Source organism: Onychostruthus taczanowskii, unplaced genomic scaffold, assembly GCF_017590055.1.
Source record: "Onychostruthus taczanowskii isolate IOZ18803 unplaced genomic scaffold, ASM1759005v1 scaffold9, whole genome shotgun sequence".
NCBI classification, from domain to species: Eukaryota; Metazoa; Chordata; class Aves; order Passeriformes; family Passeridae; genus Onychostruthus; species Onychostruthus taczanowskii.
In genome coordinates this window covers 2,733,657-2,758,361 of record NW_024506993.1, presented here as the reverse complement: position 1 = coordinate 2,758,361, position 24,705 = coordinate 2,733,657, and the positions used below count along the sequence as shown (strand labels likewise).

The window sequence follows — 24,705 nt, the reverse complement described above, 5'->3', positions numbered from 1 at the left end:
CTTAGGATTTCAGTTGCCCATCATCTTCAAAAAAGGATCAAAATTCTATATAATTCTGGTGTTTATCAGTGAGACTTGAGTCTAGTGGTCATACCCTGAATATTGCTATCCAGGAGAGATATCACAAATATTTGTGCTTAAAAAGGGCTCACAAAGATTAGGAGAAGGATCCATATTTTTGGAAATGGGCTTACACTGGCATGGGTTAAATGGGAAAGGAAGCAGATATTGAGGAGTAAATAGAGCTGTGGTAATTTATTACAAGCTGTTTTTTTCTGTATACATAATAGCATGCTGTAAAGCAATAGATCATGTGAGATGAAGCCATAGCATGACAAGATGGATCATTTAAGATATTAAATGATGCTTTTCTGTGTACTGTTGTTATCCAAAGTCTATTAAAAAAGTATCGGACAGGATATTTTTTGCCATCACTCTTGTGTGCTTAGACCTGGCTTAGGAAATCCACTGCATCATTAGCTCCTGCCTGAGTTCAGCTTTTAGAACAGTTTACAGTTCTGAAACCATTTCAATGAAAATTGTCATTTTATTGGTGTGTATTAGGGGAAAGAAAAAATAATTTGGGAACAAAGGAAGGAAGTGCCCATGGTGTGTTATAGGAACCATACCCAGATCTAGTGGGAAAATGGTGTGGTTTGAGATCAGGTACAAAGATATGATTTTGTGATGGCTCTTGAGATGCTTCCCCTGGCTGCTGCGGGGGTTTGCTTTCTCTCAAAAAGGGTACAAACCCCAAACTGTGAGTGGGGCAGAGTGCGGACACGATGCAGGAGCCTGAAGGAGGAACAGTTCCTTTTGAAGTCCTCTGATGATGCTCCAGGCTTGGTTCTCAATGTGAACACACCTTTAAGGCAATGCATTCCAGAATCCCAGAATGGGTGGGATTGGAAGGGAAGTTAAAGATCACCCATTCCACCTTCCCATGGTGTCACCTTCCCACCTGGATTCCAGGTTGCTCCGAGCCCCAGTGTCCAGCTGGTTGTGGAGACTTCCAGGGATGCAGCCAGAATAAACCAGAATTTATTTTAATTTAAGCCCAGAGTTATTTCAGTGGTAGCCAAGAAAATATTCGCTGGGTTTGACATTGTCTGTCAGATTTTATCTGAACCTGTCCCTGACAGTGACTCCCGGTTCTGGCTTGAGGGACTGTCACAAAGGAAGGGTCACTGAGTTGCCATCCCCACCACCCCCCTTGGAGAAAGGGAAGAGTGACTGCCAGTAATACCCTTGGCTTTATGAAGTGGAAACATCTTTATTTACAAAGGGCACTGGGATCATAAATTTGAGGCAGGGTTGATGGGGAGCTGGGTTATAACCTGAGGGGGAAAGCAGCGCTCACTTCCAGCCACCCAACACCCAGCTGTGCTTGACTCTACCACAGTAAATCTTGGCTCTTAATTAAACTATGAGCTCTCATTTTTGGCTTTTCCCAAATTTTTTCAAGGGCTGTCTTGCACTTTATTTTCCTGCTTCTTGTGTCTTGCGGCATTTTGTGTTTCTGAGGGGCGTTATGAAAGGTGGGATTGTCTTCCACTGAGGAATTAACTAGCCAGTGTTGAAAGAAGGATATAGGATTTCATGGACCAGTGGGCTAATAGGATGTGAAATCCTATTTTCCTATCATCCAAGTGTCTACAGAATTCCAAGTTAATGTACTTTATATTATATGGTTGCCACCTGTTTATATTATCAGTAGTTTGAATATTTAAGCATGACACACTCCATTTCCTACCAATTTGTCTGTGTTTCCAGAATGGATTCTCCCAGTGTTTCCATACTTAGTTGTTTGTCTCCTTTTTCCCCCTAAAATGAATATTGTGGCCTAACATGACTACATTTAAATTTTCATTAAAAAATTATATAGTCCACAGCACAGATTTAATTGATCACACCCTTACCTGGCATAAATCAACCCAAGCAGCATTAATCCTAAGATTTCTCACCAGCTGAGGATCTCCTCCTGTGGATTTTTGTGTTCTCAAAGCCGGGGAAGAGCAAATCTTCAAAAACCATCTTTGAAGATGGCTCCTTTTGAGCTGAAAATCACATTTTGCCATCATATGCACATTTGGGGAACATCATAAATCTCACGTAAGCAGCCCCTGGTTTCGGTGCATACATTTAAATATGTGATGATCCCAGGGCCCGTGGAGCACAGGCGGGTGGGTGGGTGGGTGTGAACACCCCGACTCACACGGGGTCGTTGGATCATTCCTGCATCTGGACTAATAAATGGCAACTGCAGTTAATGGAGAACAATGAATCCTGGAACAAAGGGGGGGAAATCTCAGCGCATCTGCTGAGGGAAAGATGTGCCGAATACTGATTAGGAAAGAGATCTGGGAGTTGTTGGGGAAAATCTCTAAAGCATTCAGCTTAATGTGCAACTGCAGAGAAAAGGGCAAGCAGAGCGCTGGCTTGTAGTGCTGGGGGAAGGCAATATAAATCAAAGCAGCTGCCTTTGTTTCCATCAGGCATTGTTTTGACATCACCCAAAGAATTGAACTTTATTTGCTATTGGCCACTCTGGCTTCAGAAGAATGTATTTCTTACTGGAGGGGATTTGCTGTGCACTAAAGTAAATTACCATCTTCTGCATTTTAAGATAAGGCAGAGGAAGAAACAGAACAAAAATCAGCTCATTAAGAAGTAAAGCAACCACTCTGATTGGGGCAATTGTTGTCAGAGAAGAGCAGTCTACAACTTGACCTGAGGTTCAACTCCAGGAAAAAGAGAGGATGTGGAAATATTACCTAAAACACGCTTAATTCAGATTGAGAAATAAGTGTTTTGTTGAAAATCTCATTTTGTGCAACTCTAAAACGACGTGAGTTATCGCTACAAAGACAGCAAACGATAGAGGAAAATGTAACTGCTGGGGAATGAAAAGACCAGAATAATGAGCTCAGTGCTCTTATCTGCTTACCAGCATTTGGATTTTGTCATGTTTTCATTTTACAAGATTCTCAGACCAAAGGAGGGATGGTGTTTAACCCAAAACTTAGAGCAGAACCTGCTGCAGCTTTTGGGACCCATTCTTTCAGGGCTGCCATCACAGTCCCCTGCATGGAGAAGTTGTTGATTCAGCCATAAATAATCCCTGCTGGTTGGAAACCTGGAGTGCAAAAATTCCAGCTCAAATTCAGCCACAAGGGCTGTAAAATGAGACATAAAGGAAGTGTTTTAAACAATAAGAATTTGTGTTATCTATTCGTCCATTCAGTTGGGAATATGGGAACCTAACACATTTGGTAATGGCCTCACGTTCCACCAGGGGAATTTTAGATATTAGGAAAAACTTCTTCACTTAAAGGGTGGCCAGGCACTGAAACAGTCTGCCAGGGAAGTGGTGGATTCACCATCCCTGGAGGATTTAACAAATGTGTGGATGTGGCACTTGGGGACACAGGTCAGTGGTGGCCCTGGCAGTGCTGGGGGGATGGTTGGACTCAGTGATCTTAGAGGGCTTTTCCAGCTTTAATGACTCCTTGATTTGTACTGGATTGGAAAAATAATCTGGAACATTTATACTCTTTTCTTCTTTATACGCTTTGAGCTTTAAGTCCCTCCCATGGGCTTGTTAAAAATCGCTCTGTTTTCTCCAAAACCTTCTCCAGACAAAGAAGACTGAAGGTGTGGCGGGAAGAACAGCTCTGAGTGTCCTGTGTGGCTGTGCTGTGTTTGCAGTGCAGCTGTGACAGCTGCCCTGAAGTCTTCCCTCATCCCTGGGTAACTTTTCCCACAATCACTGAGGTTGGAAAATCCCAACAGGACCAAGCTGTGCCTGATCCCCACATTGAGGAGTGAGTGCCACCTCCATCTCTTCCTGGGACATCTCCAGGGATGGGCACTCCAAACCTCCCTGGGCAGTTCCAAGGCCTGAGCACCCTTTCCATGGGGAAATTCCTGCTGCTGCCCACCCTGAGCCTTCCCAGCCCACCCTGAGGCCGTTCCCTCTCCTCCTGTCCCTGTTCCCTGGGAGCAGAACCCAGCCCCCCTCTCCTTTCAGGGATTTGGGCAGAGCCACAAGGTCCCTCCTGATCCTTGTTTTCCCATTTTCCATTTCTATCCAGCCCCCAAACCCCTCAGAACATCTCAGCATCACCAACCAGGCACCTCTCACCTTCCTGTCTATCCATCCCCTGTCTCAACTTCTGACTCTGATGTATTATTTTTCAGAATTATTCCAACTGAAGTCAAACAACGGGAATAAATTAGAGAAGAGTGGTGAGCTGAACAGTTTTCACTTTAACAGTATTTTAATAATCAGCAAAGTCACCCATGTATAGTAATGATAAATTGCTTTGCTACAGGGTAATATAAACTTTACAAGTATAATAAATATTTCTGCTTGGCCAAGAAAACTCAAAAACTGGAAACTGCTTAAATATGTGCATCAGAATGAATGAAGATGAAAAACTGGGGAATATTTTAAAAATAGCTTATGTTTTTTGTAAATTCAATCTCAACCTGTCTTTACAGACACAGGGATTTGGGTCACTGATGTGTTTATGGTCTAGCTGAAATCAAGGAGATTTTGGTATCATATAGGTACAAAACTTAGATTTATTTCTTTTCATATTGCTGTTATTGAGATGGGATTGAAAGACTCAGAGTTATTTAAAAGAAATATGTCCATTTCAGATTTTTAAGATAGAGATTTGCTGGTGGCACACAGTGTTGTTGAGTCAATAAAACCCACTTTTTTTCATAGGAGAGCTCTTTTTTTTTTGAGAGTTACAGATGTGATCCATATTAAAGACAGTATTTATTAGATACAGAATGAGATTTTAATAACAGCCCTGCAAAATTACTTGTTAGAAATTCCCACTTCCCATCAGCAGCCACGGGATGACTTAATATTGCACTACCAGGAATAGCGTGGTATGAAAATGCAGGTAACAAAGAAGAAAATGGTAATAATTTTATTAGGTCCTTTAATCCCATTTATGGTTGGTTGGAAGTTAACAGGGAGAAAAGGAAGAGCTTCACCCCACGTGAAAACTGGGATTCCAAGCTGGCTTTCAGCTTTGTTCTCAGTGCTTGTGACACCAGCCTCTCACTCATTCCTCAGAGGACATTTTCCAGCTTTATTCATTTTTCTCCCCAAAGTTATTACATTTCTCTCCTGCTAAGAAACATCTAACTTCAGTCAGAGCATCCAGCTGCAACAGCCTGGATTTCATCTGTCTCTTTTCCCCCTGGATGCTGTCAGTCACTTCCATCTCAGCAACCCTTTCTTTCAGATGTGTTTCATCCAAGCTTTCCCAATATTTCAAAGAGAGATGCGGTTTTTTATATGACTTTAGAATAAATGCCAGGGTGTTCCTGCCCCTGCCTCTGTACGTTTCCAACGTGGTTTTCTTTTCACTGGCTTGTATTGATTTTTCCTGTGCATCTTTTGTTTTGCTTTGTTGGTAGAAGTGGTGGATGGGGAAAAAAAGCTTTCCAGTTTCTGCTTCTGGTTTTATTTCTTCATCAACTTTTCCCTTCTTTCTTGCTCATCCCAGGTCTGTCTCCACAGGAGTGACAAGGCACTGCTGAGGGTTGATGTCACCAATATTTGCACTTCCTCTGAGAGGGACAAATGTCAGGGAAACAGGTGCAGAATAATCTTCTGCCAACACCATAATCCCCATTGTGAACCCATTGTGAAAGATCTTTGCAAGGTCAAATTATAACAAAGGATTTGTATATTTTCCAGATCTGGCCCTGGAGAAGAGTGGCATCATTCAGCTTATCCTTAGGACAAGGAGAGCTGGAAATCTGAATCGACCTTTTGATCTCAACTGTAAGTTTGAAACAAAATCTTGCTGATTGTCTTCTCCAATTTTGTTTTATATTTTCTTCTGTATTCTTTGATATGTGGGTATGGCTCCTGGAAGTGCAGTTCCTGTCAGGAGTAAGCAGCATTCTCTCTTTGCCCCAAATAAAGGGAGGGTGCTGTGCTGCAGGAGGGTTTTGGGTGCCATTCTGGTTCATTGCCCTCTTCTCCTGACTTTTCAACTCTGCTGAATAATTTCACTCGTTTCTGATTTCTGTCAACACTGCAGACAAAAATAATTCTCTGAAACACAGCAGCTTTTTTAATTCCTGTGTTGATTTGTAGCAGACAAGACACTGGTTCATTGCCCTCTTCTCCTGACTTTTCAACTCTGCTGAATAATTTCACTCGTTTCTGATTTCTGTCAACATTGCAGACAAAAATAATTCTCTGAAATCCCAGCAGCTTTTTTAATTCCTGTGTTGATTTGTGGCAGATAAGACAGAGCTGGGAGGATAAAACTGAGAGCAGGTTTGTGTGCTGGGATCAGAGCTGGGAGCACGGGCTGCCCCTTTCCATGGCCCTTTTGAGGAGCGAGTGCTCTGTGCCTTTTGAAGCTCAAATTGACTTCAGTGCAGGAAGTAGCACATTCAGGAGCCTAATATCCAAATAAAGATGATTAAAGGGAGCAACTGCAACCCATTCACTCCCTCATTTTGTAAGAGTACACACAGACTTGAAGCTTGATTGCCAGGGATGCTCAAGAGGTACTTACAGCACTCTAAAATTGTCTGTGCACGTCATGGATGCTCTTGGGATCAAACCGGCTCCCTGTTCCTCCCTGGGCAGCCTGGAGCTGGCTGCAGAGTGAACCAGGAGGTCCTGCCAGGTGTGGGGCACTGTTGGTGACCTGATCCTGCCCCTTCCACCCCGTGGTCACAGCTCCCTCCTCTCCATGAGAGGTAGGGAAACCCACTGCTCATCCCTAGGGGAATTTTGGTTTGGTACTGATTTGTGATGTGATTTACTGAGAACACAAAATTTTATCTTTTCTGTCAGGAAGAGGAAATTAGTTTTTGGAGTTCTCACTTGGTGTAGAACCCAGGGAACTCCATTTCTTTCTTTATTTTTTCTTAGACGAGAATGAATCCACGGATCTGTTGCTCAGAAGGGAGGTGGGTCATACTCTGCTCTCTCCAGAAAGGCCTCTGATGATTCTTCCCCTTCTTTTTCTGCTTCAAACACCCATTTTATTGCTCTTGCTGCCATACATAGTGCTGTTATTCCTGCTTGGCACAGCACAAACTTTTCCTGACGGAGCAGTAAGAGATTCCCAGAAGAAGGAATTCACAATTCCCACCCATGTTGGGAACACCTCACGTCCCTTCTCTGTTTGCACAGGAGAATGGTGCAGGCAGTGGGGATTAATTAGGATTGATTCCTGCTGTCTCAGTGGCACACATGGATTCTCCTATAATTGAGAGAGATTCCAGTGATGGAATTGAGCTGATTAGGCTGAACAAAGTAATGTTGCATCCACATGCATCCTGCCTCCATGTAATTAGAATTGTTGGTTTTCCAACTGGGAGCAGAACAATGGCAACTCAAGGATTCTGTTCATATTTAGGAGCACACGGTTCCTTCTCCAAAGCACTTCTGGTCTAAAAGGAAAATTAAAAGGTGAGAACAGCAAGGGAGAGAAGGAGGTGAAGGATTTTCCTGAGATTTTATCAGGATAGTTGGCTGTATTGGGCAGAATGGAAACGTCCAGGATTTCTGGTCCTGCATTTTTCTCACTGTGTTACAGTCAAAGGCTTTAAGCCACTGGAGTACAGGCACCTTTTAATTTATGTTTTTATGTCTCTCTGCCTTTAAAAGCAAAACTAAATCTACTGGCTTGTAAAGGGGGACTGAAAGGATGCCAGGCACCCGTGCAGGTGCATCCAGCCCTGCATGATGGCACCTTGCTTTGAAAATCAGCAAATTGTCAGTTGATCCATAATGGAAGCACACAGAAGTTGGTATTTTATTTGCAATTTGCTGTCTAGGAAGATTCTAGCAAATCTCTTTTTTTTTTTTTTTCTTTTCACCTTGAAGTGTGCTGTCCTTAGTCCTGGACAGGTGAAATTTCATGGCAAACCTCCTTAAAAGACAATTTTTTTTTTTTCATGATTTATTGAGGTATTTGAAAGGTTTATGGCAAAAGGAGCTCTGCCATCCCACATTTACATAAGCTTCTTATGTCAGACAATACCTTTGTTTGTTCCTGAATACACCACACATTTTTCCTCCATGTTTAAATGTGGATTCACATCAGGGGATGATAAAAGCATTTGAAATTAAATGGTTCCTGAGTTAACCACAGCACCTTCTTTCAATTAGGCCTTCATACATTATAATAATCCCTATTTTGAGATTATTCCACTATGTAAATGGAAGATTATAAGCAAGAATGATGAGAAAACCCCTCTCCCCCACCCAATTACCAACTTATCCTCTGAATCTTTTCATGTAACACCTTTCAACCTACTTGGATCCAGTTCTGCCTTTACCTCACTGAGCCTCACAAATGTTGCACACTGATGAAAAATTTCTGGGCACTGATTTTGAAACAGTTGGGTTTTGGCAAAATTTTTCACTCCTCATCAACACCTGGGATTCAGAATTCAGTTGGATGAACTGTTAGAGGAAGATGTGTAATGAGCAGCTGAAGGAAGGGGATAGGGCTCCCTGAGGATGCTTTTATTTTATCAGTATTTTCTGGAAAATGCTCACAACTGAATTTACCCTAGATACAAAAAGGAGTTTACATGCAATACCAGTCTGTGTGTTTGTTTTGGTTCAAGTCTGAGTGATAAAGGCAAAAATATATATTTGTTAGAGATGCTGCTCAGTAGTCATGGCCTTTCAGAGCCCTGTGGAGGGGAATAATGCTCTGCATCATCTTGGATTTCTGCTTTGCTAGTTTATTTCTTCCCTGCATCCAAACAGCTTTTGTTGGAGCAGCTGTAAGTTGGAGACTGCCTCTGCATCTCCTGAGCAGTGCACGTGAGGCTGGGTGTGTTGGAGGGTGAGGCACTGCCCTGCAGGAGAAGGAAGCTCCAGGTGAGGCACGAAACTTGTTCAAGGTGATGAGAGCTCCTCGTGGAATCTGAGGGTGGCTGTGTGTGAGGAGGGCTGGAGGAAGCAGCATGGGGAAGGGATGATACCCGGAGAGTGATTTTTGACATGGGCAGGCAGTGATGGATAACAGAGAATGGTTTTAAACTCAAAGGGGAGGGATTTAGATCAGAGGTTAGGAGGAAATTCCTCCCTGGGAGGGTGGGCAGGCCCTGGCACAGGGTGCCCAGAGCAGCTGGGGCTGCCCCTGGATCCCTGGAATGTCCAAGGCCAGGTTGGACACTGGGGCTGGGAGCACCTGGGACAGTGGGAGGTGTCCCTGCCATGGCAGGGGTGGGAGGTGGGACTGGATAATCTTGAAAGTCCTTCCAACCCAAACCACTCTGGGATTCTCTGACCCTGCTCTCTTCCAGGTGTCTTGCTGACCCCAGGACTGGCTGATTGTCCGTGGCATCAGCTGCAGAGGGACAGCAGGACATTTATCACATGTCTTCCAGCAGATTCTTGGAAAGGCTCAGGTCACTTTGTGCACTCAGTGACACGAACAGCGATGAACTCACGAAACACTGCACATCATAAAACACCTCCTTCATCTCCTGCAGGGCTCTGCTTCCCCAGCCTTGGTACTTTTTCTAAATGTCTATTTAATGTCAGCTTCATTTGTTTTAATTCCCTCCAATATTGCAAACCAGCAGCAGCTGAAACACCTATTTCTGCAATTAGTGCAATCTTGCTCCTGCATGATAATCTTTTCTCCAAGCTGCTGCCAGCTCTGAGAAGTGCACTTAGAAGAGAACTGGCTCTCTGTTGACTTCAGGGTAACTGGAAGTGATGTAACCTTCAGGAGCAAATACTGCTCCAAAAATACCATGTAATTTAATTTTTAGGTGGAGGGACAGAGAGTAGAATTCCAGATTTCTCCTCTTCTGTGCTGAAATTGGAGGTTTAATGAAGTATTCAGTAATAAAAAGCTGTTTGTTCATCACAGGGCTTTGTTCTGTCACTGTGCCATGGTGACCCAATGCTTCTCTTGTGAATTTAAGACTTATGGTCAAGCTCTTAGCTGACCTCACCAAACCTTTGTGTCTTCTCCAGACTAAGAACACTGCTCGAGGAAAGAGCTTGTGTATCCTGTAGGGAAGGACAATCTTTGCAAAGAAAGGTCTTCTCTGGGTTATGTTTTACATTCCCAGCACAGCTCTGACACTGGTATCTCTTCTGAGGGTCTGATGAATGTGTATTGATTTATTTGGGAAGCTCCCACAGTGACTTTGCCCACGGAGCCAGCTCTGCTGCTCACGAGACTCCTTCCTCAGGACCTACAGAGGGCTTTTGGTTTTATCAACCTCAGGCAGTGCAGAGCAGCACAAAACCAGCCTGGAAGAATCCAGCTGGACATCCAAAGAATTTGTGCCAGCTAAAACCCCGGGGATTATTTCACAGACCAGAACATGTGGCTGTGGTGCTTCCAGAAGAAACACGAGCTCGTGGGTCACTGCAGCATCACTCATTGCCTGGCCAGCCCTGGCACGGTGACACATCTGGGGATTGGTCACATCCTTTCTCTTGCAGTGTGGGAGCTTTGCTGGCTGAATTCAGAGTTGTCACAGACACATAAACAAGCATCAGTAGCTGGTTCAGTCCAGCACCAGTGACCGTACTGGTGGTGCCACTGCCATGGAGGAGCTCTGGCACCAGGAGAGGGCACCACAAGCCCTGACTCTGTCCCAGTGTGGACCAGGGGTGGAATTTCCTACAATCCAACCCTTTCTGTTCCTTCATCCCCATGTCCAGCAGCACCTCACTATCTGACTCAGAACTGCTGGGGTTTTACCTAGGAGATCTTGCAGCATCCTGAGCGAGTCAGACTTTCCTGCAGGTATCACTGAGTGGACAAAGCTCCTCCAGAGCTGCCATTCCAGGCTGGCATTACCCAGAGCATTGATTAGCAGCTTCAGCAGAGAGCTGAAGAGCTCCTTGAGAGGAGGGAACCACAGACAATCCCGCTCCTACACAAAGGTGTGAGCTTCATTAGCGAAACAGCGCCGGGGAATTTGCCTTTCCTCTTTTCTCCTGCCGAGGCTGTGTGAATTGGCTTGTGATGGTTTTGTTCTCTGCTGAAATCTGGCAATCTGATTTACGGCCTTTGAACGGGCCGAGGCAAACTGTGCAGCTGAATAAAGAGGGAGGGAGCAGCGAGTGCACCAAGGGGAGAAGCAGAGAGGAGCTGCTCCATGGATGGACTGCAGAGAAGGTGGGGTAGAAAGCCCTCAGAGAGATTAATCATCTCTTTTGCCCTTTTTGCAATCAGACACATTTTTCTGGCCTGCTCACACGAGTCCATGTGTCTGCCAGCTGCCTCTTGCAAGCTCTGAAAGAAGTCATTGAGTCTCTGAGAAAACTGCCTTGGCTCAGGGGCTCAGAACATCAGACTGACTCCACACAGGGCTGGAGCTCCAAAAACCCACTCTGATCTGCCAAACAAGGAACTGGAAGCAGAGGTTTGGAGGAAGGATGTTACCCCAGATGAAATAACACACTTGGAATTATTATCCCCACCTTACAGCACTGAGAGTTGTTGAATTTCCTCAGGTCCTTCAAATCACCACTGTCATCCCAGCATGGGTTTATATTTTCAGGTCTTTGATCCTGCAACTTCAGGAAATGAATGAAATGAAATTTAAGAAAATGAAATGGAGAAACATAAGGAATGTCCTAACAAAATGTGCACCAGGGAAAATGGGGTGTAATGAGGCATCTCCTCAGGCAAAACCTCTGCCATTCATTCAGCAGGGTGATGCTGCACATGCCTACAGGTGGGTACAGGAATTCACACCAACAGACTGTCCTGTGGATATGGCCATCCTAGGAATGCCCTGTGAGAGTTATTTTGGCTCTCTGTGGCTATTTAATCTATCTCCAAAATAACATCCTCATCTTTATTCAGCTTCGAAGCTGCACAGAGGGGATTCCCTGTCTACCTGCCCTCCTTGCACATCCAGGATTCAGCAGCTCAGCAGCCCTTGGACAGCCTGTTTCCATAACAACAGAGGAGGAAAAACCTGAGAAATCCTGGGTAACTGCACGCAGTTGGAGTGGCCTCCAGAGGGGCACCAGGCTCCTGAGCCCCCCCAGGCTGGGAGGAGACCCCAGAAAATTCCCTTGTCCCACCTCCCTTGAGGGAAACTTCAACTCTGTCGAGGTGGGAACTGGAATGAGCAGCTCAGCTCTGACCCTCACACAGGGGCTGCTGCCTTTCAGCTCCATCAGTTAATTTTTATCCATTATCCTCCTGCTGTGCATCCTCCTTCCCCCCTCTTCCCCAGGGCAATAATAGACTCTGTGCAGACTCTCCAGGCACCCCCTGCTCGCTGGGCACCCTGAGCTGTGTTTAAAGAGCACCCAGAAGGTGTGTGGGAGCCCCAAGGACCAACCTCCCTGGCCAGTGAGACCTTCTGAGTGCCAAGGGCATCATGGAATCACAGAACAGAATCACAGCATGGTAAAAAAAAACCCCTTTATTCTATAAAACACACACTTGTACTGCCAGCATTCCCCGTTCCACTGTCATTGTTTGCACCAGCCCCTGCCTGATTTCTGTATTTTTGGATTTTGTCTCAGGAGTGAGCACACAGCCCACACAACGCTGAACTCGTGGTCATTACTGCAACAGAAATAATAATAAATTATTCTGCAAGCAAAACAAACCCTGTGCAAATTGGGCAGCGAAGATGCCTCTCTAGCAGCTTTAATTTAAGGCAGTTTGGTGTTTTTTCTTGGTTCAGAAGTAATTTGCTCACTTAATGAGCAGAGGTCTGATCAATGTATCCCAGTTTCACGGGGGTATCATTCCTGATTTATCCCAGCACTCAAACCATGCTCCTCTCTTACTCAGCTGGTTTTTTTTTATTCATTCCAGCTTGTCTTTGCCCTTTCTGGCATCCATAATCCAGAGGCACAAGTGAGAGCACTTACTCAGCACAGGTGAAAAGGCAGCTGCCAATTAAATCCCTGTAATTCATGGTCCTTCCCAGCCCAGACAGAGCCCTGGAGTGGCAGCAATCCATTTATCCTCTCCTTGGGTCACACTCCAAGCCAATAACCTCATCAGTGTAAACACCCTTAAGCTTCCTTATCCCCTTCATCACACTTTAAGCCATATTTTACTTTCTCTTGCCTTTTGCATGCTGAACTTGCAGATCCTCCATGGCCTTGCACAACTTATCCCACTGACTCTGCAGTCACCCCACAGAGTGAGTGGAAGTCTCTGGCTTCCCACTTTTCCACCTAATTACCTCATTTTCTTTGGTGGACCAAAAATAGATTTTCTGGGAGGCACAAAAGTAAAGTTTCCCTGGCCATGAAGGGAACTAATGCTTAGGACAAAGATAATTATTTCTCTTGAAGGATAAATACTTGCCATAAAACTGCAGGGAAAATATTGTATTTCACCTCTACCGTTGTCATGATCACGTTCTAATGAGTTAATACACAACATATTTTAAAGGGAAAACATAGTTCCTATCCAAGACTGCTCAATTTTGAGCTACATTGGTGAATTAATGTGTTAGGAACCATCACAGGTGCCCCCAGGGATTATCTTGGCTTTATTACAGCAGGATTTAAACCCAGCCTTGACTGAGTGGTTTGTGACCACATCTAGGCCTGGTTTAAAGGAGGCTTTGTGAGCACTGGGCTTGTCACAGCCCTCAAAACCCTCTCTGGAGATCCACAGCCATAAATCTGCAGCTTGCCCAGTGTTTTAAGTCCTAATAACGTCTTTTAATGAGAAAACATGAGTCAAAACACTGAAGTGTAAGTATTTCTCACTGGGTTTTGGTTTATTCTCTTCCCCAGTGTATGAATCACTGGCAGCATTCACACCTCCAACCATTGCTTTGAATATTTCAGGGATTTTAGATTTTTTATTTTTAATTTGAAGACATGATTTTTTTTTTATTTTTTTCTCTCTCAGCTGCTTGTGATAAACACAACTCCCTATCCCATTTTATATTTCAATGTGGAACATCAAAAATGTGCTTCAGGTAGGTCAATATTTTCTTCTTTTTAAACAGATAACCTGCTGGGAAACTGGAGTACATTTCTAACTGTTTAGAGCTTTTTAACCAGCACTGCTAATATTTAATTGAAATTTAAATAACATTAAACAGCAAATCATTCTCTGGTGAATTTCTTGTGCCATCAACACGTCACCTTTGGTCACGTGGTGACATTTTTCAGGCCACGCTAAAGTGTCACCTAAGGGTGGTACAGTGGGGGAAAAAAAAATAAAATCCATCTGGGGTGGATTTACGTCTCCAGTCTGGCACCAGAAGGAGCTGAAACACCCCCAAATTTTGCCAAGTCATTGGTGTTCCAGAGCCTTGTTTTGAGAGCTCGGAGCTGTGCCAGAGAGCAGTGGTGACAGCAGAAATTAAATTCCAGCATGTCCCTCTGCCCATCTGGAAACAGCAATCCAGGCTGGTTCCCATTGACCTCACAAGATTAATTGGCAGTTAATTGCCTTTATATTCTAATTTTCCACCTAAGGGCCCTGTAGTGTTTCAACTGCTGGGCCTGCAGAAAGAGATCTTGGTGTGGAATTAAAACTTGTAGGAGTGAAACAATTCTGATCAGAGGGACCTGCTCATTTTGAGGTCTTATTTTGTCTTTTCATCCCTGATTACTGCAGCTCTGGAGAGACAGGTTAGCTTACAAGGATTTCCTTTCTCAGTGGTTTGTGTCAGGGGTTTTTGGCTTTGCTTTTGCTGCAGCTGCATTATTTAACATCCTTCTCTTTATTTTCAGTCTGTTCGATCACTTGGCAACAAGGGTGGAGAACAAATTGATTTTCAAGAAATATAGAAGATTATATGACTGACTATTGCAAGCAGAGAAAATGCAGTCCCTGAGTCCCTTATAAATTAGGAGATAATTAACAAGTGAATGCTGCAACTATTTAGATTGGAATGAGATGTAATCAGGTAAAAAAGTCAGAAAAAGTCAAATTTGAAAGAATTTTTATGTATAATTTGAAAGAGAATGGTAGCTTCACCCTTCCTACTCCCCCCACCAAGAAAACGTGTAAGGCTTTCCATGTATTTGAGATGACACAGGAAAGGAAACTCATTTTAGCAAAGGTAAGAGAAACACCAACAGTTTGAGTGTTCAGAGCTTTACAGAGGAGTGAATATCTCTGTCTGGAAACAATTCCTTTTGGAGAAGTTCCTTTGGTACAGTGGTGATTGCTGTCATCCTGGCAAAATGATGCCTGGCTTGCATTCCTGCCCAGAGGTTGGATGTTGGCATGGGGATTTCTTTCTCTGCTGCTTCTCTAGGGGATGTGTCTGACTCCTCAATGTGGATTATCTGCAGGGCTGTGACCTTGGGAAGGCTTGGTTCTGCCAGCAGGCAGAGGAGTTTGTAGTTAAAATGTAGATTATTGGATCTGCCATTTTTCAGTGGTTATCCATTTGTGTTACAGGTGCATTTAGCAGGACACTTTTTAATGTCCTTTTGGTGTGCATTTCACTGCTTTAGTGCGTTCTACAGAGCCACTGCCAGAGAAACTCCTGAGAGCCCAGCAGAAAAAGGCAGGTGGCAGAAGGATGAGAGATCAGATTCACCGCAGCTGAAATCTGGGAGCTGTTAGAGATGACAGAAACACTTAGAAAAGGATCCAGGATGAACTTCCAGCTGATGGGAAGTGTCAGAGCCAGATTAACTTTGAGGAGCTGGAATTCAGCTCAGCTTGGACTTCATGGAAACTCTAAATGATTAAATCAGTGTGTACTTTAGCAGGAATCTCAACACAGAGATTCCTGGATTTGACAGATTTGGAGGTTGGATTTGACAGGGGTTTTTCCCTGGTTGTGCCTCCCCTCCCTGCTGGAATTACCCAGACAAGGATGCGTTTGTAGGATGACATCTATCTCTTTTTGCTGTTGATTTCTGAGGGAGCAAATCACCTCCTTGAGGAACTTTTTGAAGCCCCCAAGCAGGAGGTGGCTGTTGTTACAGGAATTTTCCTGCTCCATCCAGAGCTGGACAATGCAGCAGGGATAAGATGTGGTTTGTTACAGCTGCAGCCACTTCAGAGTTAGGAAAGTCTCAAAACCAGTTTCCTTTTGCTGACAGGACTTGGATTAATGGGTTTCTTTTGAGGTCACCTTTGTGCATCCTTGGCTCATTCCAGGCTCCTCTTGGCCTGGATCTGATGCTGAGCTGGGCTTTTGCCACTGCTGGGCATCAACCTTTGTGATCAACTGACAGGAATTTCTCATGTTCTACATCCCAAATTCAATCTTTTTTCTCGAGCTAAAAAGTATTTTAAAGAAAAATATCTGGTCTTGCTGTCATAATGGCCCATCACAAATGATTTACCACAAGTAGGAATATTTTGCTAATGCAAGTTTTTTCAAAGCAGAGAGTTTAATTAACTCTCTGCTTTGAAAAAAAGTCACAAAGTACAAAAGCAATAGAGACTTTTTATGCCTATTTTGTATTCTCTGCTCATTCAGTTCTGGATTTTGTACCCTCAAAGAGATAAGGTCAAACCTGTGGCTTTTAAATCCCTCTGATTTATGTCCCACCCAGAGTATAGGGTCTCTGTGGGGATCCCAAGCCCATGACTTGAATTCCTTGTCCTTGCTCCATCCCATTGCATTTTCTGGATACTCTGGAAAAATCTCCTGCTTGCTTCACAGCCAGCTGACCAAGGGGTTAAAGGCACTACCTCATTTCCTCTTAGGTTTCATCTGAAAGTTTTGGGAATATTTATCTTTTGTTTAAATACTAAAAAAAAAAAAAAGCTAAACTGCCTGCATAGTTTATTGAAATTATTACTATATATCATTATTACTATATATTCATTACAAACATAATTCTGAATTATTTTTTATATATATATAACAAATTAATTTGGGCAATCCCCACCACTTGAAGTCTTTATTTTCATTCTTGCAAGGATATTATTTTTGACCCACAGTCATCACCCTGCCTTAGTGACAACATTTTCAGTATTTACTGTGTGGTTCTTATTTTTAATAAAATGTCTTATTTTCTCACAACACGAATTTATATATATATATATATATATATATGCATAAAAGATAGAAGGGTTTGCTTTTTTTTAACAGTGTTTTCCCAATTACTCTATTTGATATTCCTATTATTAGGGTTTTTTCCCCATTGAATGTCTTGTCTGAAGGACACTGAAGAGGGATAAATCATTTATGTGCTCTGTTACGTGAGAATTGCCAATATTTTTAAAGAAGCCTCACACTGGTGGTCAAACTATCACTTCCCTGCTTGCATAATAATTTTTTTATAACTGCTCATAGCCTGACTGTGCAAAAAAAAAAATTGCTTTAATATTGAATTATTTGTATGCTGTTGTTTCCTGAGCCCTCTAGACTTCTAGAACTTTGTCTGTCTGGTGGAATTTAAAAGCAGGCTGAGTTGTAATTGGAAAATGTGTGTCGTAGCTTGCAGTATTTAGAGGTAAATTGTCTGGGCTGAAATTGCTGATGCAGGTGACCTATTGAACACCCTGCAAGCCACCAGTCACATTAAGCTGGTACAGGAGCACAGGCAGCACCAAAGGGCTCAGCAAACACCCATCTATTGTTTTGGGGCCTTTTATGTGGATTTTAATGCAGGTCATTGTAATAAAATCAGCTCCGTGGATGTGAAAAATGGGAGAATACAAATGACAGCATTAGCCAAGCCCACTGCTGGTGCCTGTCTGAGGAGACCTGGGCCATTTCCTCTTCTCTCATGAAAACCAAATGAAGCCCAAGGCAATCATCCTGTCCACGTGTCTGCACAATTTGGGAGAGGGTGCCTGGTAATTGTGGTTTAGCTGTTTGTGTTCAGAACTGTGACTGCTCGGGTTCAAGGGTAGCTACAGTAATTCTGTAAATGTCTGTTGTTACTGCAGTCCAAAACGTGCACAAGCCATTTCTTTACAATCCTTTCCTTTATTTTTTGTGTTTTAACAGCATAGGGGTTTTGCAGTAGAAATTTTGTGGAATTTAAGTCAGTTGACCTTGACAGGAAGAAAGAAAAAGAAAAATTGCCACAAAGGATTTTATTCAGCAGTTGGTGAGCAATAGGTCTCATCCACATCACTGCAAAAACACCACTGTGCTCATGGATTGTCCAGGCAAAAGCTCCACTCTCCAAATCCCACCTCCACACTGGGCAGGGATCAGAGCAACTGCAGGACCTCGCTGCTGAGGTTTTGTCCAGTGAGTAGCAGCTTTTGTTCAGAAATAGGAAATCTTTATTCCTGGGCCCCTTTAATCTCTTCCACAAACGAATGAGATCGATGCCGTTGTCCTGACGTGAGTCACGGCTCCATTTCTCTAAATATTGCAGCTTCCTCCTCCTGGGCTTCGTGCCAGTTCTTGCAGGGACCAAAGATGTGTTTTCACACAGCTGTTTTTGTGAGGTGCACTCACTTTTCATAATAAATATCCTTGTTCCTCTGCATGGCAGAGTCCTGGACAGGGGCTGCTCTCCCATCCTTCCCTGGGAGGATCTGGAGGGTGCCCAGAGAAGATTCCCCTGGATCCCTGGAAATGTCCAAGGCCTGGTTAGACAGGGCTTGGAGCACCTTGGGATAGTGAAAAGTGTCCCTGCCCATGGACTAGATGAGCTCTAAGTCCCTTCCAACCCGAACCACTCTGGGATTCTTTGGAAAATCAGGAATACTCTGTTGTGGCATCACTGGAGCTCTAACCATCCTTCCATAAATTCTGTAACAAAAGTGAGGCCCAGTTTTGCCCCAGCTTGGCTCAAGGGAGTCTTCAATTCTGCTGTTTCTTCAATTCTTTTCTGCTGGATTAAATGTTCTCCAGAGCTCAGTCAGTCTGTCCTGAAGCAGAGTACAAACTTGTGTGGAGCTTGCTGGTCCAGCTGGGAATTAAACCTAAATCCCCATCCCCAGGCTGAGCTCTCTCATCTCCTGCTGTGCCTGTTTTTCAAGGAAAAGAGACCACGACCTCCTTTTTTGAAGGAAACATATGGAAATATGTGCTTGGCCATAGGATACACGAGTCAGCCCACTCTGTGAATTGTTTTCCATCCTGATCTTTGGACCTGAACCTGTGGATGAGCCCCCTTGCCTAAATGATCTTTCAGATGCACTGCTGTGTTCCTGCTCTTAAATGTTGTGGAGTTGTTTGGTTTTTTTGGATTTATTTGCTTTCAACCTAGATCTTGCTGCTTTCTTACAGGAGGACTGTAGGAAACCAACTGGAAAATAAGAACCAAATATTTCCCTGAATTTGAGCCTAAATCTCTTGGTGTTTGCACAGCAGACAGGCAGCTCGCTGTATTTTGGTGTCAGATTTGTTATTACAGATTAGATCAATTGTCTGGCTGCAGAAGCAAATTCCCCCCCCTTGTAATGCACTTAGTCAGTTGTGAAATCATGAACTCAGTGGTGGGAAAACCAGAAAATTCTCCATAACCCCTCCAAGCAATCAATTTATGCCCTGAAGCATGAGATTTGATTACCATTGTTATTATCTTAGCTTGCATAGTTACAAATGTTATTAGCAGTCATAAAATTATCCAGCCTTAAAAAAAATCAGATTAGAAAAAAAACCAAAAACCAACTCCCAACATTTCACTCCGGGTTCTTCAAAGCCTGAATTCCTGGGATTGCTTTGAACTGTGAAAAGTGGTAGTTCCTTTAATTCTCTTTAAATTTGCTGTCCTTTGATCACGTGGATTTCTCCTGGACCCTCATTAGGAAGGGATAGATGAGAATTTTCTGGCATGTCTGGAGTTTCTCTCTGGTCAAGACCGGTCCAACTTTCAGCATTTCAAAGCTAAGTGTTGATGAGGTGTGTTTATAATCAGATCACTCAGATCTGTGCTTAATAAACCATTAGCAGGATGTGCATCACCCTCTCTCTGTTTTTCCCTTAATGGTCCAAATCTTTTCCTATGCTGCTCCAAGCTCCCAAAGCAACTCAGTGCCTCTCAAGCTGCATCTCAGCTGACATAACTTAAATACTCTATAAATTCAAAAGTTAAGGAAAATACTGCAAAATCTTGCAGCAGGGCGTCATTTCAAAATTTAGATGGCATCACGTCAATTATTTTAGCCACTTAATTTGTCCAGGACCAAACCAGATTCCCAGAAGCTTATCCTATATTCATTTTTTTTTTGTCCAAACCAGATTCCCAGAAGCTTATCCTATTTTCTTTTTTTTTTTTGGCCATATCAAATTGTGGTTCTTGATATTCAAATACATTCCCCTTTTTGCATATCTACCTATTCAGAAAATTACAGCATCTTTATTAACGATCTCTGCTGATGGGCTATGTGCTGGCAATTACAAGCAAATTAATTTCCTCCACAGAAAATCTGGCCAATCTGTTCTTTTGTCCTGAGTATTTCATGTGTCTTAAAAGGCATTTAGAGTAGGATTTGGAATCTTCTGAGCCTGCCACCAGACTCTGGGACTGGGTTTAAGATGGTGGGTGTGTCTTGAGGGAGAACACTCAGGAATCAGGTAACAAGTTACAGTTGGGATTGGCAAAACACACCTGCTGTTCCTCCTGACTCCTTCAGACAATGCCTGAGGTAAATATTCTCAGGGGGTTCTCTCACACTTGATTTCAGACAATATTATGCATGTAATGTGTATTTTAAATATGTGATCAGTACCAGCTTAGAGAGAATTAATTTTTTCCAGTGTTTCCAGCAGTGTTGGTCTCTCATTCTCACATCAAGCAGAGGGTCTGATGAAAAGGCCTCTTGATTTTCAGCAGGAAATCCCAAAATAAAGAGCAGTTTTGTGAGATGCAGAGAGGACCACACTGAGCTTCTCTGTCTTTATTTTTGTTTGGTGCAGACTTAAGTGCCACGACATTTGCCCCATTTCATAGCCCAGTGAAATGTGAAGCACGATTGATTATGTCTATTTACACTTTACTTAAGGCAAACCCTATTCTCAAATAGATTCAGCTAGTGCCATGTTATTATTGTTAACAGGAACACATTTTATTTTGCAACTGTGGAGCAGCTCTGGGGAAGCTGCTGTCCTGGGGCTTTGCCATCAGCTGGCTTCCTAGCAGAAGAAAAACTTTGTGCATGATTTGTGGAAAAATTAAAACCATTTAATGCTTTCCATATTATGGCCTCAAACCTGAACATGGGAGAAGGCCTTGGGAAAATCACATTGCCAGGGAGGATCTAAGAGCTGGGCCAGCTAAGCAGGGAAATGAAGGTCTAAGGGGTGGCTGCACTCTGCAAGTCCAGCTTCCCTCCCTCTGTGGCACAGGGATGGAGGGATGGGCAGCTGGGAAGTTGACTTTGGCAGCAGCCCTGCCTCGAGCAGTCTCTGCAGGTCATGGAATTGGTGCCTCTCTTCTTTCTGCCAGAGCCCTGCAAAAATCAGTCTGGAAGCTCCTGGTGCTGCCCAGGCATCCTGGGGGGAACTCAGCACTGGCTGGGCAGGGGGAGGTTGGTGTCCTGCTCAGACTCAGGTGTTTGTTATTTCTTATCCATGTTACAGTCTCACAAGCTGGCAGCTCTGCAGCACTTCACTAACAAGCTACAAAATGACCCCGTATCTATCTCTACAAGGTCTTTTAAGGAAAATTTGTCCAATTAAGAAATGACACCCAAATTATTTTTTAATTTTAACTCAATAACTAATCACCCGTGTCCCACAATGTGGACTTTTCTGTCCAATTACAAAATATCACCAAAACCCATGAAGAAGAAGGTGAAGAAGAAGGACCAGCCACCACCCTAAAACCTCCATCTTAGCTCTATATATATTACTACATTCTAAAACCTTAAACTCTTAAGTTTTCCACCATGTGATATCACACTTCTATTCAAACTCCACACCCACAATCTCAGTCCTATCAATGAATTTTGGAAGCCTTCTCCACGGCCTCAGGTCAATGCAGTGTTCCCTTGAGGGTCTGTGCCTTTCAACACAGAAAGTCCAAAATTCTCAGCAGCCAGGGTTCCAACACGGTGAGAGTCACTGGCTCCACTTCTCATCCTCCTGGCAATGGCAGCAGGGGCAATGCCAGCTCTCCCTGGCTCTCCCAGCTCTCTTATCTCTGCTCCCAGACAAGCAGCTTCCCTCCCTCAGCACTTCCAGTTATTGCCAAGGCTCCAGGGAATCTCCAAACCTCTGGATTGGAGTGCATCTCTGCTGGCTCCAAGGTACGGGGGGTCAAATGGCTTTTCAATCCATGGGCAGCCCTCAGACATTCCTCTGGAGCTGCCTCCTTGTCCATTTATTGCCCGAGTTTCCACCCACAGGGCACAGGTCTGTTGCTTAGCTGTTGGTTGTTTGGAAAGCAATGTGCTGTAAATATAACATTTCACTGTCTTCGGATGGAACAGTGACTCAATTCAGGATCTGGCGTGGAGGGCAGGATCCAAAGGGAGAATTCCCAGTCCTCTGGTGTGCTCTGGGCTGGGCGTTTGTCACACAGAAATCTGCCCAACTTCAGAGCTTCCCCAGCAGCTTTCCATGCTCTGTTCCATGCATTTATATTGGTGCTGGTTCACTCATGAATACTTGAATATAAAAATTCTATGTATTAATTGCCTGACTTTGCATGACTGCAAACTTAGCATTGTTTGAACTGTTTTGCATTTACTTAACAAATATATTAAACTATTCTGCCCTTTTCCCTTCTACTTTTCAGATCTTTTTTCTTTTACTGCCATCTTTATAATGCTGTTCCTTAATTTAATTATTTACTTCTCATCCAAAAGGCAAGCTCACCTACTTAAATCTGCAGGAGATAAACAACAACAGTTGGCCGCAAATTCCAATTGCCACTGTCCCAAAAATCTTTAACCTAAATGCTAATAATCCCCGGGAGTGCCACTGTGCTTCGGTAGGGTGAGTTTATGGTTTAATGTCCGTGAATGTTACTTTGTGATTATTGTTCATTGCATTAGGCAAGGCTCAGAGAAAAGCAAAGCCCCCAAAGGTCAGCAGCGAGACAGAAACGTCTGAGGAGTCCGAGCCGTCTTGAAAATGATTATGTCTGACCTTCCCCATCTCTCGGGATGGAGTGCTTAAGACAATGACTGGCACGTTTGTGACGACTGTCTTTACCAATCACTTAAATATTTAGCCCATTCCACGCAGGGCTCGGAGAATGAAGCACCCAGGCAGAGTCCGGGCGCACACGTGAACCTGAGCCGGTTCTGTGGTCATGTACAGCACACGGGGGGGCATTTGCCAAAAAAAACCAAACAAACAAAAAAACCCCAAACAAACAAGCAAAAAAAAAAAAAAAAAAAAAAAGAGGGTTTTCAGAGGTTTGGCATTAGGATGATTGGGTATATGAGGGTTTAGTAGGGGAGAGGGGTGAGTGGGGAAGGGCTAAACCCAGGTGCGGTTTTCTTAATCTTCATCCTTTCCTCTGAAAAGCAGCGACAATTCTCCACCCGAGAGAGGGGTGAGACCAGGCGGGGACCGTCCCTTCCCCGGCAGCGCCTCGCTCCTCCTTGCCTGGATTTCGGCGGAGCCGCCGCTGCCCGCCGGACCGAGAGCATCCCGGGTCCCGCCGGGACAGCGCCCTCGGTTCCGTTCTCCTCCTCCCGCCCCGGTTCTGGGCTGTCCGGCCCTGGGGACCCCTCCCCGGCACCTGCCCGGCTGCGGGACGGCCCCCCCGGGCTGGGGGCGGGCAGGGGCTCCCCTCGCTCGCTCCTCTCCTCCCTCCCTGCATCCCCAGGTGCCGCCCGGAGCAGCGGGGGCGGAGGTGCCGCTGGCAGCCGGCTCCGGCCGAGGGGATTCGGATCGGGCAGGTGGGACCGGGACCGGGAGCGGGGCCGGAGCCGGGGAGGGGGGTGGCTGTGCCCCGGGGGAGGCCGTGGGGAGCGCGGGGGCTCGTTGCCATGGCTCCCTGCAAGCTCCGCCGGAGGAGATAGCGATGCCAGTCACGGAGGGACCCTCTCCCTCCTCGTGGGTGTGGAGCGGGGCTGGCTTTGGGGTGGTTGCGTTGGGTTTTTCCGCTCCCCCTCCTTCCCTCCCCCCTTACCTCCCCCTTTTTTTTTCGGGGTGGAGCGATTAATTCGGAGCGCCGGGACGGGGCTGCCGAGGCGCCGCCGGGACCGGGAGCGGGACCCCTCCGCCCGCCCGGGCTCAAGGTACGGCGGGGGCAGCGGGAGGGCTCCGGGGGTGTCCGGCCGCGGGGCTCGCCCTGCCTGCCTCCCGAAGCGCTCTTTCATTATTATCGCTCTGATTTGAAAACTGGTTTTCCTGCTGCCGGCACCGCACCTGGTCCCGCAGCGGCGGCGCCCTGCGGAGCGATCGGGCAGCGGAGCCGGGCTCAGCCCGGCCCGGGGGCGAAAGGGGGTCTCGGGGGGTCCCGGGGGCTCCCGGGGAGCCGGTCCGGCCCCTTCTCCCCGCACTCGGGCCCCCGGACGGAGGAGCCGCTGCCCGTGGGAAGTTTCGGGGGTGCGGAGCCCTGCGGAGCCGGGGGACAGAGCCACAGGCCAGGAGACGGAGCCATGGGTCAGGGGACAGCGCGGAGGGTCCAGGGGACAGAGCCAAGGGCCGGGGGCTGGGCTGGGGGCTGGCGGGTCAGTCCCGTGTTGATTTAGGTGGGCTCAAGTTTGCGAGCCCGGATGTCCTGCATCTTGGCGTACACTTGTTTCTGCTTCCCAAATCGTTTTGGAGAGGATTTAAGGTGGTTTTGCTGCAGTTCCTAAATAATTCCTGAAGTCCCCAGGTTGGGGATATTTTTTTTTTTTTTTTTTTTGTTTTTTTTTTTTTTGTTTTGGGGGGAGGGGTGGT

At 45.0% G+C, this 24,705-nt stretch overlaps 1 protein-coding gene across 1 annotated transcript in view; it reads left to right on the top strand.

The window, feature by feature from the left end:
- Window positions 1–23,477: 23,477 nt before the first annotated feature.
- The window catches only part of CHL1 (cell adhesion molecule L1 like), a 125,434-nt gene continuing 124,206 nt past the window's right edge, over window positions 23,478–24,705 (top strand). The window contains exons 1-2 of the mRNA XM_041425969.1: window positions 23,478–23,714; window positions 23,974–24,056. The gene's annotated coding sequence lies outside the window, so the exon portion shown is untranslated. The remainder of the gene's footprint in view (window positions 23,715–23,973; window positions 24,057–24,705) is intronic.